The sequence below is a fragment of the Dermacentor albipictus genome, chromosome 6, assembly GCF_038994185.2.
Source record: "Dermacentor albipictus isolate Rhodes 1998 colony chromosome 6, USDA_Dalb.pri_finalv2, whole genome shotgun sequence".
Taxonomy (NCBI): domain Eukaryota; kingdom Metazoa; phylum Arthropoda; class Arachnida; order Ixodida; family Ixodidae; genus Dermacentor; species Dermacentor albipictus.
The window spans coordinates 116,802,091-116,814,512 of NC_091826.1; the positions used below are offsets into that span (position 1 = coordinate 116,802,091).

Sequence of the window (12,422 nt, forward strand, 5' to 3'; positions counted from 1 at the left end):
AACAAACGCGAGGTAATGACATCTTAGTTGAAATCAAGAAAAAAAAGGGGGCATGGGCAGGACATTTAATGAGGTGGGAAGGTAACCGATAGGCATTAAGGGTTACGGACTGGATTCCAAGGGAAGCATAGCAGGGGGCGGCAGAAAGTTAGGTAGGCGGATGAGATGAAGTAGTTTGCAGGGATGACATGGCCAGAATAATACATGACCGGGGTAGTTGGAGAAGTGTGGGAGAGGCCTTTGCCCTGCAGTGGGCGTAACTAGGCTAATGATGATGATGAATTACAGGCCTACTAAGAATGTCATTCCATCATTGCATGATTACCCATGAAGCCTAGTGCTATCAATAAAGTGGCCTTCGGTGTTTTGGAGCTAAAGGAAAAGTACAGTTTGGTGCAGGATGGTTTAGTGCCGCAGTTTTTCTACAGGAGCTTTGCCATGACTTTCGTGCGCTTAATTTCCCCAAGCCTGCGCAATCTCGTTCTTCACCAGATTTGTCAGTATGATTATCGCTGCAATTCTGCCACTGAACGTCATTGGGTACTTGTTCATTATCATCATCATCTGACTCTACACCACCATACTCAATGCACAAGTTGTGGAGAACGCAGCAGCTTATGAGAAACTTATTGAGCCAGGGAATAGTGCGGAGCTCAAGATACATCAGCTGTCTGAAGCGCTTTTTGAGGGTGCTAAATGCATTTTCGACGAGAACTCTTGTGGCTGAAAACTTACAATTAAATTACTTCTGCTGCTTTGGTAAAGCACCATAATCCCTGTAGGGTGTCAACAGGTGTTCCCGCAGTGTATACGCTGAGTCCCCTAAAAGATGGTAAGACCCATCACATCCAGCAGAGATTTTCTTTGAAATCGGCGAAAAGCCGAACACATGCGAATCAGGCATTTTGCTTGAGCTTCCAATGAACGTATCCAGGAAGCGCCTTTTGTCATCGCAGACGGCCTGTAGTGTGAGTGTAAGGTAGTGGTGCCTGTTACAATATGTTGAAGCAACCTTCCTCTCCGGGCATTGTATCTTGATGTACGCCCCATCTGTGCAACCAACATCAAGCATTCCAGACACCTTCAAGCAAGTCATAGACTTTTGTTGAGCGATATCATCCATGTCCATCGTATCATCAAATCCATGTCCGAACATAAAATGAGCATTTCCAAGAAGTTCTAACAGGAAATACTCGTGCTCATACCCATTAACTCCCGTTAACAGCATACCCTTCATAGCACAGCACCATTTATTTTAAGGTAAAGAAACAAAATACAAACCAAATGCAACTTTGAGAAGTACTGAAGGCAGCATACACTGCGGTGCACACAACATATTACATGTTTTTTTACTATCCACTTCTCTTTTTACTATACCAAAATGGCAGAGAAAATAAAACAAAGTCCGTGTATGCTCTTCCCTTAATCGATTTGACGCACGTAATGAGAATTTCCTTTCCAAATCATACATGGTCTATATCGCATCGTACTCCCGGAAATCTGACCAGACACCTACTGATGTGGGGGATGACAAAGCATGCTGCATCATTCCTAAGCAAGGAATTGGCTGTGATCCCAGGAGATACTTTTAGGTTGAATGTTTCGACCACCACTGGCAGAAATTTTTAGTGTTATCATCACAAGCTATCGCGTTTTCACGAAGGTCCAGCATTATAGAGCTTGAAATAGCAAACAATAAAACGTGCGCAGTCATGTTGCGATAGCAATAAAACTTGGCTGGGCGATATTCATTGCTTCTTATAGGTAAAGAAAATCAAAACAAATCTTCTCACAACTTCTAGTGAGGTTGTCCGGATCAGCGGGAAATTTTATCAGCGACTGTCCCAGAGTCAGGAGGAAGTCGGCTACTCTATGGAGGATTCGGTAAACAGAGCTTTCCGACAAGTTGAACCGACTTGCCAGGTTTCTCATGCAGGTTTCGTTGGCCCCGTAGCTGCGCAGTGGGATTACACACATCCGAAAAAGCAGCTTCAGACTACAGTGCACTGAAACAACGAGCTCGTAGTCAAATGCATTTATTTGCAGGCATCCGATGCTTTCGCGTTTCATTTATCGTAGTTAATTTGGCAGGTGCATAGAAAAAAGGCGAGAACTAACCAGAGAAAAGACAAGATATGCGATTCCGCAGATTTCGCTGGAACCACTCTATGTGTGCCCCAAGGGCACATTGACGACGCAGCAAAGTCGGCTATCAACTTTTCCGCCACAGGTCTAGCTAGCCTGAAGTGCTTTCGGAACTGCACAAAAAAAGAAACAGAAAAGAAAACACCACAACGTGTTAAACCTTGAGTATGCTGCTTTCCTTTTTTTTTCTTTAGCTCAACGTCCGAGTACTGCCGCATGACGTCCTCGATGAAGTCGACTACTTTAGGCTTCTTTGCGGGAATGTGAAACATCCTGTCAAATTCCCGCTCGTAAGCGGTGGTTTCAGCGTCGCTGTCACTATCCGAGCAACCGCCCGTGTCGGAACTTGAGCTTTCAGAATCGGAGCTGTCGCTATCGAGTAGCAGAAGCAATGCCGCACGCTTTGCCGAACTAGCCGAGCCGTTCATGCAATCCCCCATTAAGGCCGATCCACACGACGGACCAAATTGCTCTTTTGGACCGCGGTCCGCGCATCACGTGATAGGACGTCACCAGTTCGTGCGTACCGCCGTTGCCCGCACAAGACCGCGGCCCTCGCGGTCCAATAAAGGCCGATCCACACGACGGACCAAATTGCTCTTTTTAGAGCGCGGTCCGCGCATCACGTGATAGGACATCACCAGTTCGTACGTACCACCTTTAGCCCGCGCAAGACCGCGGCCCTCACGGTCCAACAAATCGCCGAGGCTTTTCCCGCTCTCGTTTTGGCGGCGGACCGCATGACCGCAGCGGTTTTGGCGTAGCCAACGAATGTTGTCCAGCAACAGAGTGTCTTCAGCCAAATGAAATCTAGTTTGCGGCTCAGTAAAAGCCAGTCGTTTCATGTCCGCCGTTCCGCCTACACGTGCGTGCAGGAGATATATTTTTAAACAGCATGTGCTCTTGGAGTGACGACGAGGTTTTTTATTTTGTGTCCCTCGTTGAGCAGTTCCCGGCTTTGCGGGACTCGAGCCGGAATGATTACAATGACAACGCGAAAAGGCGTTACCTGTGGAATAAGGTAGCTGGAGAGATGAACGAGAACTACCCGGAAAACGGACCGTATGAAGTGGGTAAGTTCATTCTGCGACAAGGCAGTCTTTACTTATTCATAATGTGAGTTCGCGAGAGTGTCATTTGTCATTGAAAGGCCTTGCTTCTTCCTATATGTCATAACACTACGTTGAGTTTGGCTGCACGCCGATTTTTTTGAGCCACTAACATTGCGTTCGCGCACAGACAGCAACTTACACGTGAATTGGTGGGAGCACTACCTAAAAGATTGAATACGTGCGGCGTTCGTGAATGCCTGGTGGTTTTACCGAGTTCCCTCCTCAACTTGTCTGTTTTTAATTTTGTTTGCCCACGCGCAGTCCCTTTTATACCCAATCATTTTTAATACAGGGTGTCCCAGCTAAATGTAGCCAATGTTTTAAAAGCGAAGTATGCTAAGAGGCTCAAACCAACTCAGTGGTGTCGAGTATCGCGTATCCTGGTCTGCGGTATATTTTTTGGTTTGCAAAATCAGTTACTATAAAGTAATTGCCAAACATCTTAAATATTGCCTTTGCCATGAAAGTGTCAATACGGAAGTTGTAGTTCACATTTAAAAATGGTCGACTGAAGTGTTTGCAACTAGGTACCATTGATGGAGCTTCTTGTTTGTGCCTGTAAAGAAAGCCGGCGAAATACAACCGCGTGATAGCACCACTATTTCAGCGCTCCCAGACGACTAATCAAGAAACGAAATCCGCATATCTGTACAGCGGTTCCGGGACGGGCTTGGCGATTCCAGTGGCCACAAAGTACCCGCCAGCAACTCTCGCTACTAAAATATTTGATCGCGAACGAATAGAAGAACATGGCAACTGCATTTTCCTTCCCGATTAAACAGGTCTGAGGTCAACATTTACTCAATCCCGAGCTCCTTTCCTTTTCTTTTTTTCTTGCCTTGTGTGTTCGGGCTTCATTCCACAAGTGGGGCGAATTATATGTTTATGCCACGTCACGTCTAAGCGCCACACACCTTCATCACCGCGCTTGCTCTGTGCCCCCGATCGCGACAGGGCACGCGAGTGAGTCTCGAAAAAAAGGTATGCAAACAATGTCCTTTACTGATCGGTGACGCATTTTTGCAGATGTGCTGAAGGGCATCTTCGCCAATAAAAGGCGAACCTACAGAAAGCAGAAGAATGGCTGTGGCTTAGCTAAGGTTAAGCCCAGGATGCAAAGCATACTAGCCTTTATTTTAGTTGTTGAACCACTGTTTAGCCTGGTGAACTACTGTTGCTTGGCTACATTTGGTTCGGCTAGACGAAGAAACAACTCATGCGTTACTCTGCTTCGCCTTCAAGAGTGGAACGCGACAGCGTTCCCGTCGACCCACCAGCGACTACGCGCCCCGCATTGGACGCGGTGAGCGTCGAGCAACGCAGCGTTCGGCGAGGCAACGAAATGTGCGCCTGAGCAAGCGACGCACGCCTGAGCCTTAGAAACAGCTCGTTTCTAAGGCAACACCGCATTCACTAGAGGCGCTTTTGTACTGCTTTGAAGCATCGTACTCGTGGCTCAGTGGTAGCGTCTCCGTCTCACACTCCAGAGACCCTGGTTCGATTCCCACCCAGCCCATCTTGCGAGAGTGAGTGAGTGAGTGTCAACTTTATTATTAGAAGGGGTAAGGGATAAGGGAGGCTAAGCTACGTAGGCTTCCAGGTTGTGCTTAGAGTTGAGCGACGCCGCGAGCGACAGCGCGAAGTGGAGCCCCGTTTCTCCTCTGTCGTGACATCACGGTGTCACGTGGTATGGCATGGGGTCAAAGATCATTGAAGGCGACACCGCCGCGCCTGAGGAGCTGGGTTGAGCTCTCGTAATATGCTTCGCATAAAAGAAAGTCCGCACGACAACGAGCGGCCAGCCTGCAAGCGAGGTGTATACTGGCAGGTGGATTTTCTTTGCCGCGATGCGGTTCCTGGATGCTGCTCCGGAGCGCAACCACCGATTTTGCAGCGGGGACTATGGCAGCTCGGCAAGTTAAGCTATAGAGGTACTGTATTTCTGTGCATTGTTGTCTCTGCGCATGTAGAAAGCGAAATTCCAGGAAAGATCAGAATGTTCCCACAGAGTCCCTCATGCCCTAGAAACATGGTTTCTGCAGGCCCTCGTGCGAGTTGCGAACAAACCCAAGGTTGACGACTGGGCGTGTTGGTATAGCATATCAGAGGCTGGATTGCGCAATATTTTGACGAGACACACAGAAGAGAGTTTGCAGCAAACACATTTTGCTGCAAACCGTCAGGCAGATGTTCACTTGTACAAAGGAGGATTCTTCGCCTTTTTCATTGCACAAAATGTGGAGAATGCAATTGCAACTTGGAAAAAATGTCTTATTTACTGTGCGTATATTGCAGGCTGAGGCACAAACATTGCAATATGCTGCGCTGTTTAGACCATGGCTTTTGCTTCACTGAGTTGTAAATAGGGCAGCGACATTTGTCACAAGCTGGCTGTCTTGTTTTTTTTTTTGCATTTAGAATTACAGCAATTCTCCTAACTTTTCCATAATTATGCGGCTTCGGCACATAGACCTGACACGTAAGTGCTATAGCCCAGGACGCATGCAGCAATTTTCAGTTGCTTCGACGTATCGTCTGTGAATGCCAGGATTCAAACTGAAACAAGGCGGCAACTTATTTGATGCCAACTGTGAAATTGTTCATTTCAGCCTCACCACAACCGAGATCTCCTGGCACCTGCAGAGCAGAGTGGTGGGGAAGAAGGGGAGCTGTCAGTGATGCTGGAGGAAAGCTCGAGCACCAACTCCCCAACCAAGTCGAGAAGAGTCGAGTCGCCGCCCACACTCAGCACAAAACGGCCGAGGCAGTTACGCTCCTCGGGGCCGTCAAGCGAGGACTGGGTCCAGAGGCAGGCAGTTTTGCACACTATTGCCTCAGCCATGCAGCAACCATCCGAGCCAAACAACGCCTCTTTTTTCTTTGCCAAAACGATTGCGGCTCATATGAGGCAGCTGGACGCTGTGAAGCAGGTGCATTGCCAGAAAGAAATTCTGGACACAGTTGAAAAATTTCTGACAATGTAAATAAATGTGTGTGCAAATGTTCATTTTAATCCTACTGATCAACATATGCAGATGCCCTCTGCCACGGCACAGCACCTTGGCCGTTGAAGTAGTCCCGCACGTCCTCACGGACCCTGGCACCAAATGCGTTTACACGTCCGCGTGTTGTTCGTAGGCCAAAAAATATTTACTCCCTTCTATCTTCGGGCCCCGAGTCAGGAAATGTGCTCATGTCGTTGCCAAGGTAGTTATGTAGCACACATGCTGCCTTCACCATGGGGACAACTCTTTCAGGCTCTGCATTGATTGTAGTGAGAAGAAAGCGAAAGCGATTGGCCAGTATACCGAACGCGTTCTCCACAACCCGTCTTGCTCTGGACAACCTGCGAAATGTATACAAAGTGAAAAAGTATTGCATTTTCTTAGGTTAGCATATTCAAAGGCCTTATAACACCCTCTAAAATACAAAGAATCAAGCTTAAGATGCATGCCTGTAATTAAAGATCCGCTGATCACCCGACAGGCTGCTACCTCCATACGGCTTCATCAGGTTCTTCCCGATTGGAAATGCGTCGTCGGCCACACACACGGGGGGTAGGAATAGACCTGGTCCAACTTCTACATGGTCTGGCAAGTTTGCTCTGTTGCCTTCCAATGCCTCCTGCAGGGGCGTAGTCTGCCATACTCCTGCGTCACCTTGAGCACCGGGCACACCAACGTCAATGTAGGTAAATTTATAATTTGCATCCACAACAGCCAGAAGAATTATGCTAAACGACTTTTTATAGTTAAAGTAAATGGACCCAGAGTTGGCTGGTTTGGTTATGCAGACATGCTTCCCATCTATTGCCCCCACACAGTTTGGAAATTGCCAATTTTTGTCAAACCCCCTAATAACGTACCGCCAATCTTCAACTGTTTTTGGTGACTTCATATAATCTTTGCTTAGCTTATGATAGATAGCCGAACATGTTTCGGGAATGAAATCGTTGGCGGTGGAGTGCCCGACTCTGAACTGGCGGCTTAGGGAATGGTGGCTCTCACCTGTAAATAAAAAAATTACCGATGATTACGTTACTTCCTAATGCGAAATTTGAGCGCAGCAAATAAGCTGTTTCACCTTTACCCTGACTGTTTGCGAGCCTTTGTTTGCGTTTGGCCTCGGCCTCGGCCGCGCGAACGGTAGAGTCTTCTCTGCGACGGCGATGAGCTTCTGCTTCAGCCTCGCTTACTGCTGGTTGCTTTCGACGGCGGCGATGAGCCTCCGCTTCGGCGGTGCGAACGGCAGGGTCTTCTCGGCGGCGGCGATGAGCTTCTGCTTCAGCCTCGCTTACTGCTGGTTGCTCTCGACGGCGGCGATGAGCCTCCGCTTCGGCGGCGCGAACTGCAGGGTCTTCTCGGCGGCGGCGATGAGCTTCTGCTTCAGCCTCGCTTACTGCTGGTTGCTCTCGACGGCGGCGATGAGCCTCCGCTTCGGCGGCGCGAACGGCAGGGTCTTCTCGGCGGCGGCGATGAGCTTCTGCTTCAGCCTCGCTTACTGCTGGTTGCTCTCGACGGCGGCGATGAGCCTCCGCTTCGGCGGTGCGAACGGCAGGGTCTTCTCGGCGGCGGCGATGAGCTTCTGCTTCAGCCTCGCTTACTGCTGGTTGCTCTCGACGGCGGCGATGAGCCTCCGCTTCGGCGGCGCGAACGGCAGGGTCTTCTCGGCGGCGGCGATGAGCTTCTGCTTCAGCCTCGCTTACTGCTGGTTGCTCTCGACGGCGGCGATGAGCCTCCGCTTCGGCGGCGCGAACGGCAGGGTCTTCTCGGCGGCGGCGCTTAGCCTCTGCTTCGGCGACGCGTACTCCTGGATCATCTCGACGGCGGCGACGGTCAGCTTCTGCTTCGGCGGCACCCACCTCTGCATTCTGACGGCGACGGCGCTGGGCCTCTGCTCTGGCAGCTCGTTTAGCAGCAGCAGCAGCAGCAGCAGACGGAGGACTTCCATCGGTCGTCTCGCTCATGGCTCAGAAAGAACTGGCAGATAATTTCGCAGTGGCGAACGGCAGCGGCAATTTCGGCTCGGGCGGTGCACATATACAGATCCGCCGCCACCGATCTGGCTCTCTGATTGCCACCGCACAGGGGTTGCATTGGAGGAGGAGCGAAGAAAGGAATTAAGTTCGAGCCGGCGCTTTGACAACCGGAGACTCGCAGGAAGAGGGGGGAGGGGGCGGCGTGTACACCGAGCGGCAAACGATGGGGGCAGAAGCGCGCGCAGCAAGCGGACAACACGATAAAGGGAGGAGGGAAGAGATAGCAGCGACTGACTGATGCCGCTGACGCCGATAGTGAGTCAACCCCAGCTGCGGAGTTGGTTTCAGGGACAACGCCGCCGATGCCGACACAAACAATATGATACCCTCGCTTCCGCAGCGCTAAGAACCAGGTCTAGCCGTGGGAAGGTGGTCACGTATTCGTCGACGTGCCGGGGCCTACGTGAAATAACCGGCGCGTCGGCAACTGAAGAGCACCCTATCCCCCACACAAGAACAGGGGGGGGGACCCTTTCCTCCTCTTTCTGCATGGCGGCGACGGTGTTCTATGCAGTCACGTTATCTTGACTCTCTAGCGGCGTCAGCGGCATCCAGCGGTATCAGTCGGTCGCTGCTAGCGCTGGGGGGATGAAAGGGGGGCGGAGCTGGTTACGAGGCCGACGACAACGCCGACGATGACGCGAAACCCAGGAACGGACGCCAAAGAGCTGCGCTCTAAAAAAGGCGAGGTGGAAGGACCTATTTAGATTGCCGCTAGAACATACTGGCGCATGCAGCAAAACTAGACTAAACGTGGGCAGTTTATGCAGGCACAGCAGCTGGGCAATCGTTTTGCTTTTTTCTTACTGCCGATGTCAGCGAAATAGTGGCGTTTTAGCTCCTACAAACCCCACTTCACTGCATGTCGCTGAGAATGTACAGAACGCCAAGGCTCAGCTCTCCTGTAAAGAAAATAGCTAGCTGCGCGCTACACTGTGGCAACACATAGAGCATCTACGTTCGGCTGCTGGTCTTGAAACCGCATGTTGCACCCGGTGCTACATTTCAGTGCAATTGGCTGTAAGAAAGTACACGAGGCGCAACCATGGCAATGAGAAGTGATGTAAAGCTGCAACAGCCCAAACCAAGACAAAAAATGCTTACCAGATGCAAGGTAACGCAGCGTTGCTTGCAGCTTCGTCGCCGGCTGTATCGGCTGGCGCATGACAGTCGTCTTCCGTGCTATCCTAGGCCCCACGCGCGCGAGAAGTTCCGCGAACTGCTCCCGGCTGCCGCGCAGGAGCCGTCTGTACTCAGAAGGGTCGGACACTACCAGCTCTTTGAATAGTTGGTTCTGCAGGCCGAGCTCCTTCCTGCACATCCAATCCTTCACCCAACACGACCTTTTCGGGGCAGGGTAGTAATCTTCTAAGTCCACGCAAAGAGCCAACGCCATAGCGGCCAAACGACGTTTCTGCTCCGCCTCCATTTCGACGACTTCTATTCGCGATACATGCGCAGCATGAGCGCGAGGGCTTGGCATGGTTTCGCGAATTTGTTGAGTCGTGAGCACTGCGGCCGAGAGTGTAGCTGGTTGATCTGCTCCACCGTCTGCTATCGCGGTCCGCCGTGAGGATGTGCTCTGCGCCGGACCGGACCGCGCCGGGCCGTGACGTCGCATCACGTGACCGATCGGCCCGCGGACTTGGTCCGTCGTGTGGATCGGCCTTTACCAACACAACTCGCGAGTCCTGACCGGTGGCACCTCCCAGCAGACAAACGGGGTAAAGGAAATACGTCACGCAGAGTTCCGGTCCACTCCGCCGATTTTGGCGGAGCATCTTTTTCTGCTCCACGGAGTGACTCCCGCTCTGAATCCACTCCGACTCTCTCACTGGAACACCTTGCTCCCGCCCTCACTCTGTCATTGGAACAAACTTGCTCCGAAACGAGCAGAAAAACTTCCTCCGACTCCCCTATTGGAATTCAACATTAGTAAGTGTTTTGTACGCTGGGCGATTAGGGACCCTAAGAAATCTGAAGGGAGCCATGATCTCTGTGTATTTATCCACGCGATCCCCTTTAGACCCAAGTGGGGACTGCTGTCTGGCTCGGCGTGTAACTCAACGAGCCGTGGCGTGAGCCGTCTCGCTTCCAGGGAGAGAGAATAAAGCCCCTTAAACTTCGTGAAGTAGTGCCAAGCTTTGATGAATGCCGCTTCCTCCTCGCGCTCTCTGGTCGAGGCCGATGGCCCGCCGCTTGTCGCCTAACAGCATCACGTGGGCCCTCGCGCCCTGCATCAGCGCCATTTTTGCTCGAGAAGCGCCTGCGGAGTGGCTAGGAGCGCATATTGGCGCCGTTGCTGCGCTCGAGCAGTGTAAGCGGCGCCGCTGTCAAGAAGGGAGCGTGAAAGGTGATGACAAACTAGGAGCAGTGAAGGCGGAGGAGGAGAGTGTCGCTACTTTACGAAATTTTAGGGGCTTCAAGAGGGGAGTGCGCTGGGCGCCCCCTCGCGAGCGGCAGCTTTCGTGTAATTCATTACGTATTCGGCTTGTATGCAAGCTATTGATAATGAAATATCCGGTCCCTGTGCTATGCTAAATCGACGTTGTCGGGGCGAATCGAGCCATACACTTTGGGGTCACCATACACGTGTACTGCCATTGTATTACTATGGATATGATAAGGTGTGCAATGTGCTCTGCCGCGTCGACCTAGGCCACATCCTGAGTCTTGTAATAATTTCTACATAACTTTGGCAGGTTATTGCCGTATTTAATTGTTGTGTTTGGGATGCATGTTCCTAGGTATAAGGGGTTTCTCTAGATGCGTAACGATGTCGTGTGAAAGGTTACCTTTGTGCCGTACTGTGATGCGTAGTTTATGTCGAGTTCTTGGGCATGATTCTGCAGTTAGAGCTTTGTGTCAGTCTCGTATTCTGCTATCTTTCGGACTTCTAAGTGTTCTTCGAGTGTGTTCTGCATATGTAGGGCTGGGAGTATGCCACGTCCCGTGCGTATGGTAAGTCCTATAGCTTGCTGTAAGACCGCCGATTTGGTGCGTTTGATATTGGTCTTCTCTACGACTTTGGACATATACTGGAGGTTTACGTACACTGCGCGGCTAATAAGGAAGGCCTGTATGGCACGTTCTAAGTTGGCCTCCTTGATGCCGGAGTGACGATTTGCTATCCTTGATATGAGCTTCATTGTTTGTTGGGTACAGTTTTCTTGTATTTTGATGGTTTCCCCGGTCCATTAGCTTTCTTGTACGCGAAGTCCTCGGAGTCTATTGCTCTCGACAACCGGTATAGGGCTGCCGTCTGCCGGCGTTAAGTGTAACGTTTGATTTGTCCATGGAGCCCTTGCTTGCCCAACGCGTCGCGTGGTCGAGCACCATCTCCGATTTCTGTGGTGAACTTTGCAACCCTCTGCTCACGCAGGCTTTCTAACCTTATGGTTGACTGCTTGTAGAGTTTCTAGTAGAGAAAGAGAGAGATACGGGGGATGGGAAAGGCAGGGAGGTTAAGAATCAGAGATTCTTGTTTGTACCTTGCTCTGGGGGAAGTGTAAGGGGAAATGAAAGACGCAAAGGGCAGTGGAGAGAAAAAGCAACGTTTCTTCTACAGTGTGATGTCATCAGCATACGGGATGTGCTGCGAACCTTTGATGGTTGTTACTTCTGCCAGTAGGCTTAACATAGATACATTGAACAAAAAGGAAGATCGATCTCCTGCGGGGTGGCCCTGCTATCGAATTTTGCGTTTTCTGTTCTGAGGTCGCCTTTCGTGATTCGCACGATGTGGGCCGAGACAAACTTTTTAACGCACATGTAGGCTCATGGACCTATTCATAAGCGTTGTTGGTTACTCGAAATATCTTTGAGTTCGACGTTGTCAAAAGCCTTCATTAGATCCAGCCCAATGATAGTTTTGGTATCTCCTATGTGTTTTGGTATCTCCCCGTCTATTTTTTTGGTGTTAAACTTCTAGTATAATCTTTTGTTAGGACTGTTCATGCCCGAACCAAAAGCTATTTCGGTTTATATTTCTTGTAACAAGTCTTATGCCGTGCCTGAGTGAGAATTATGTTGTTGAGATTATGTCTCTGCGTGGTTTTGGTATTCTCCGGGTTTAGAATATATCCCAGAAGGTTTCACGTTGTAGCCAGAACAACCTTTTATAACGG

General features: G+C 50.5%; 1 pseudogene; it reads right to left on the minus strand.

Annotated features, from left to right (window-relative positions):
- Window positions 1–6,272: 6,272 nt before the first annotated feature.
- LOC139047088 (uncharacterized) lies at window positions 6,273–9,753 on the minus strand (annotated as a pseudogene).
- Window positions 9,754–12,422: the final 2,669 nt, after the last annotated feature.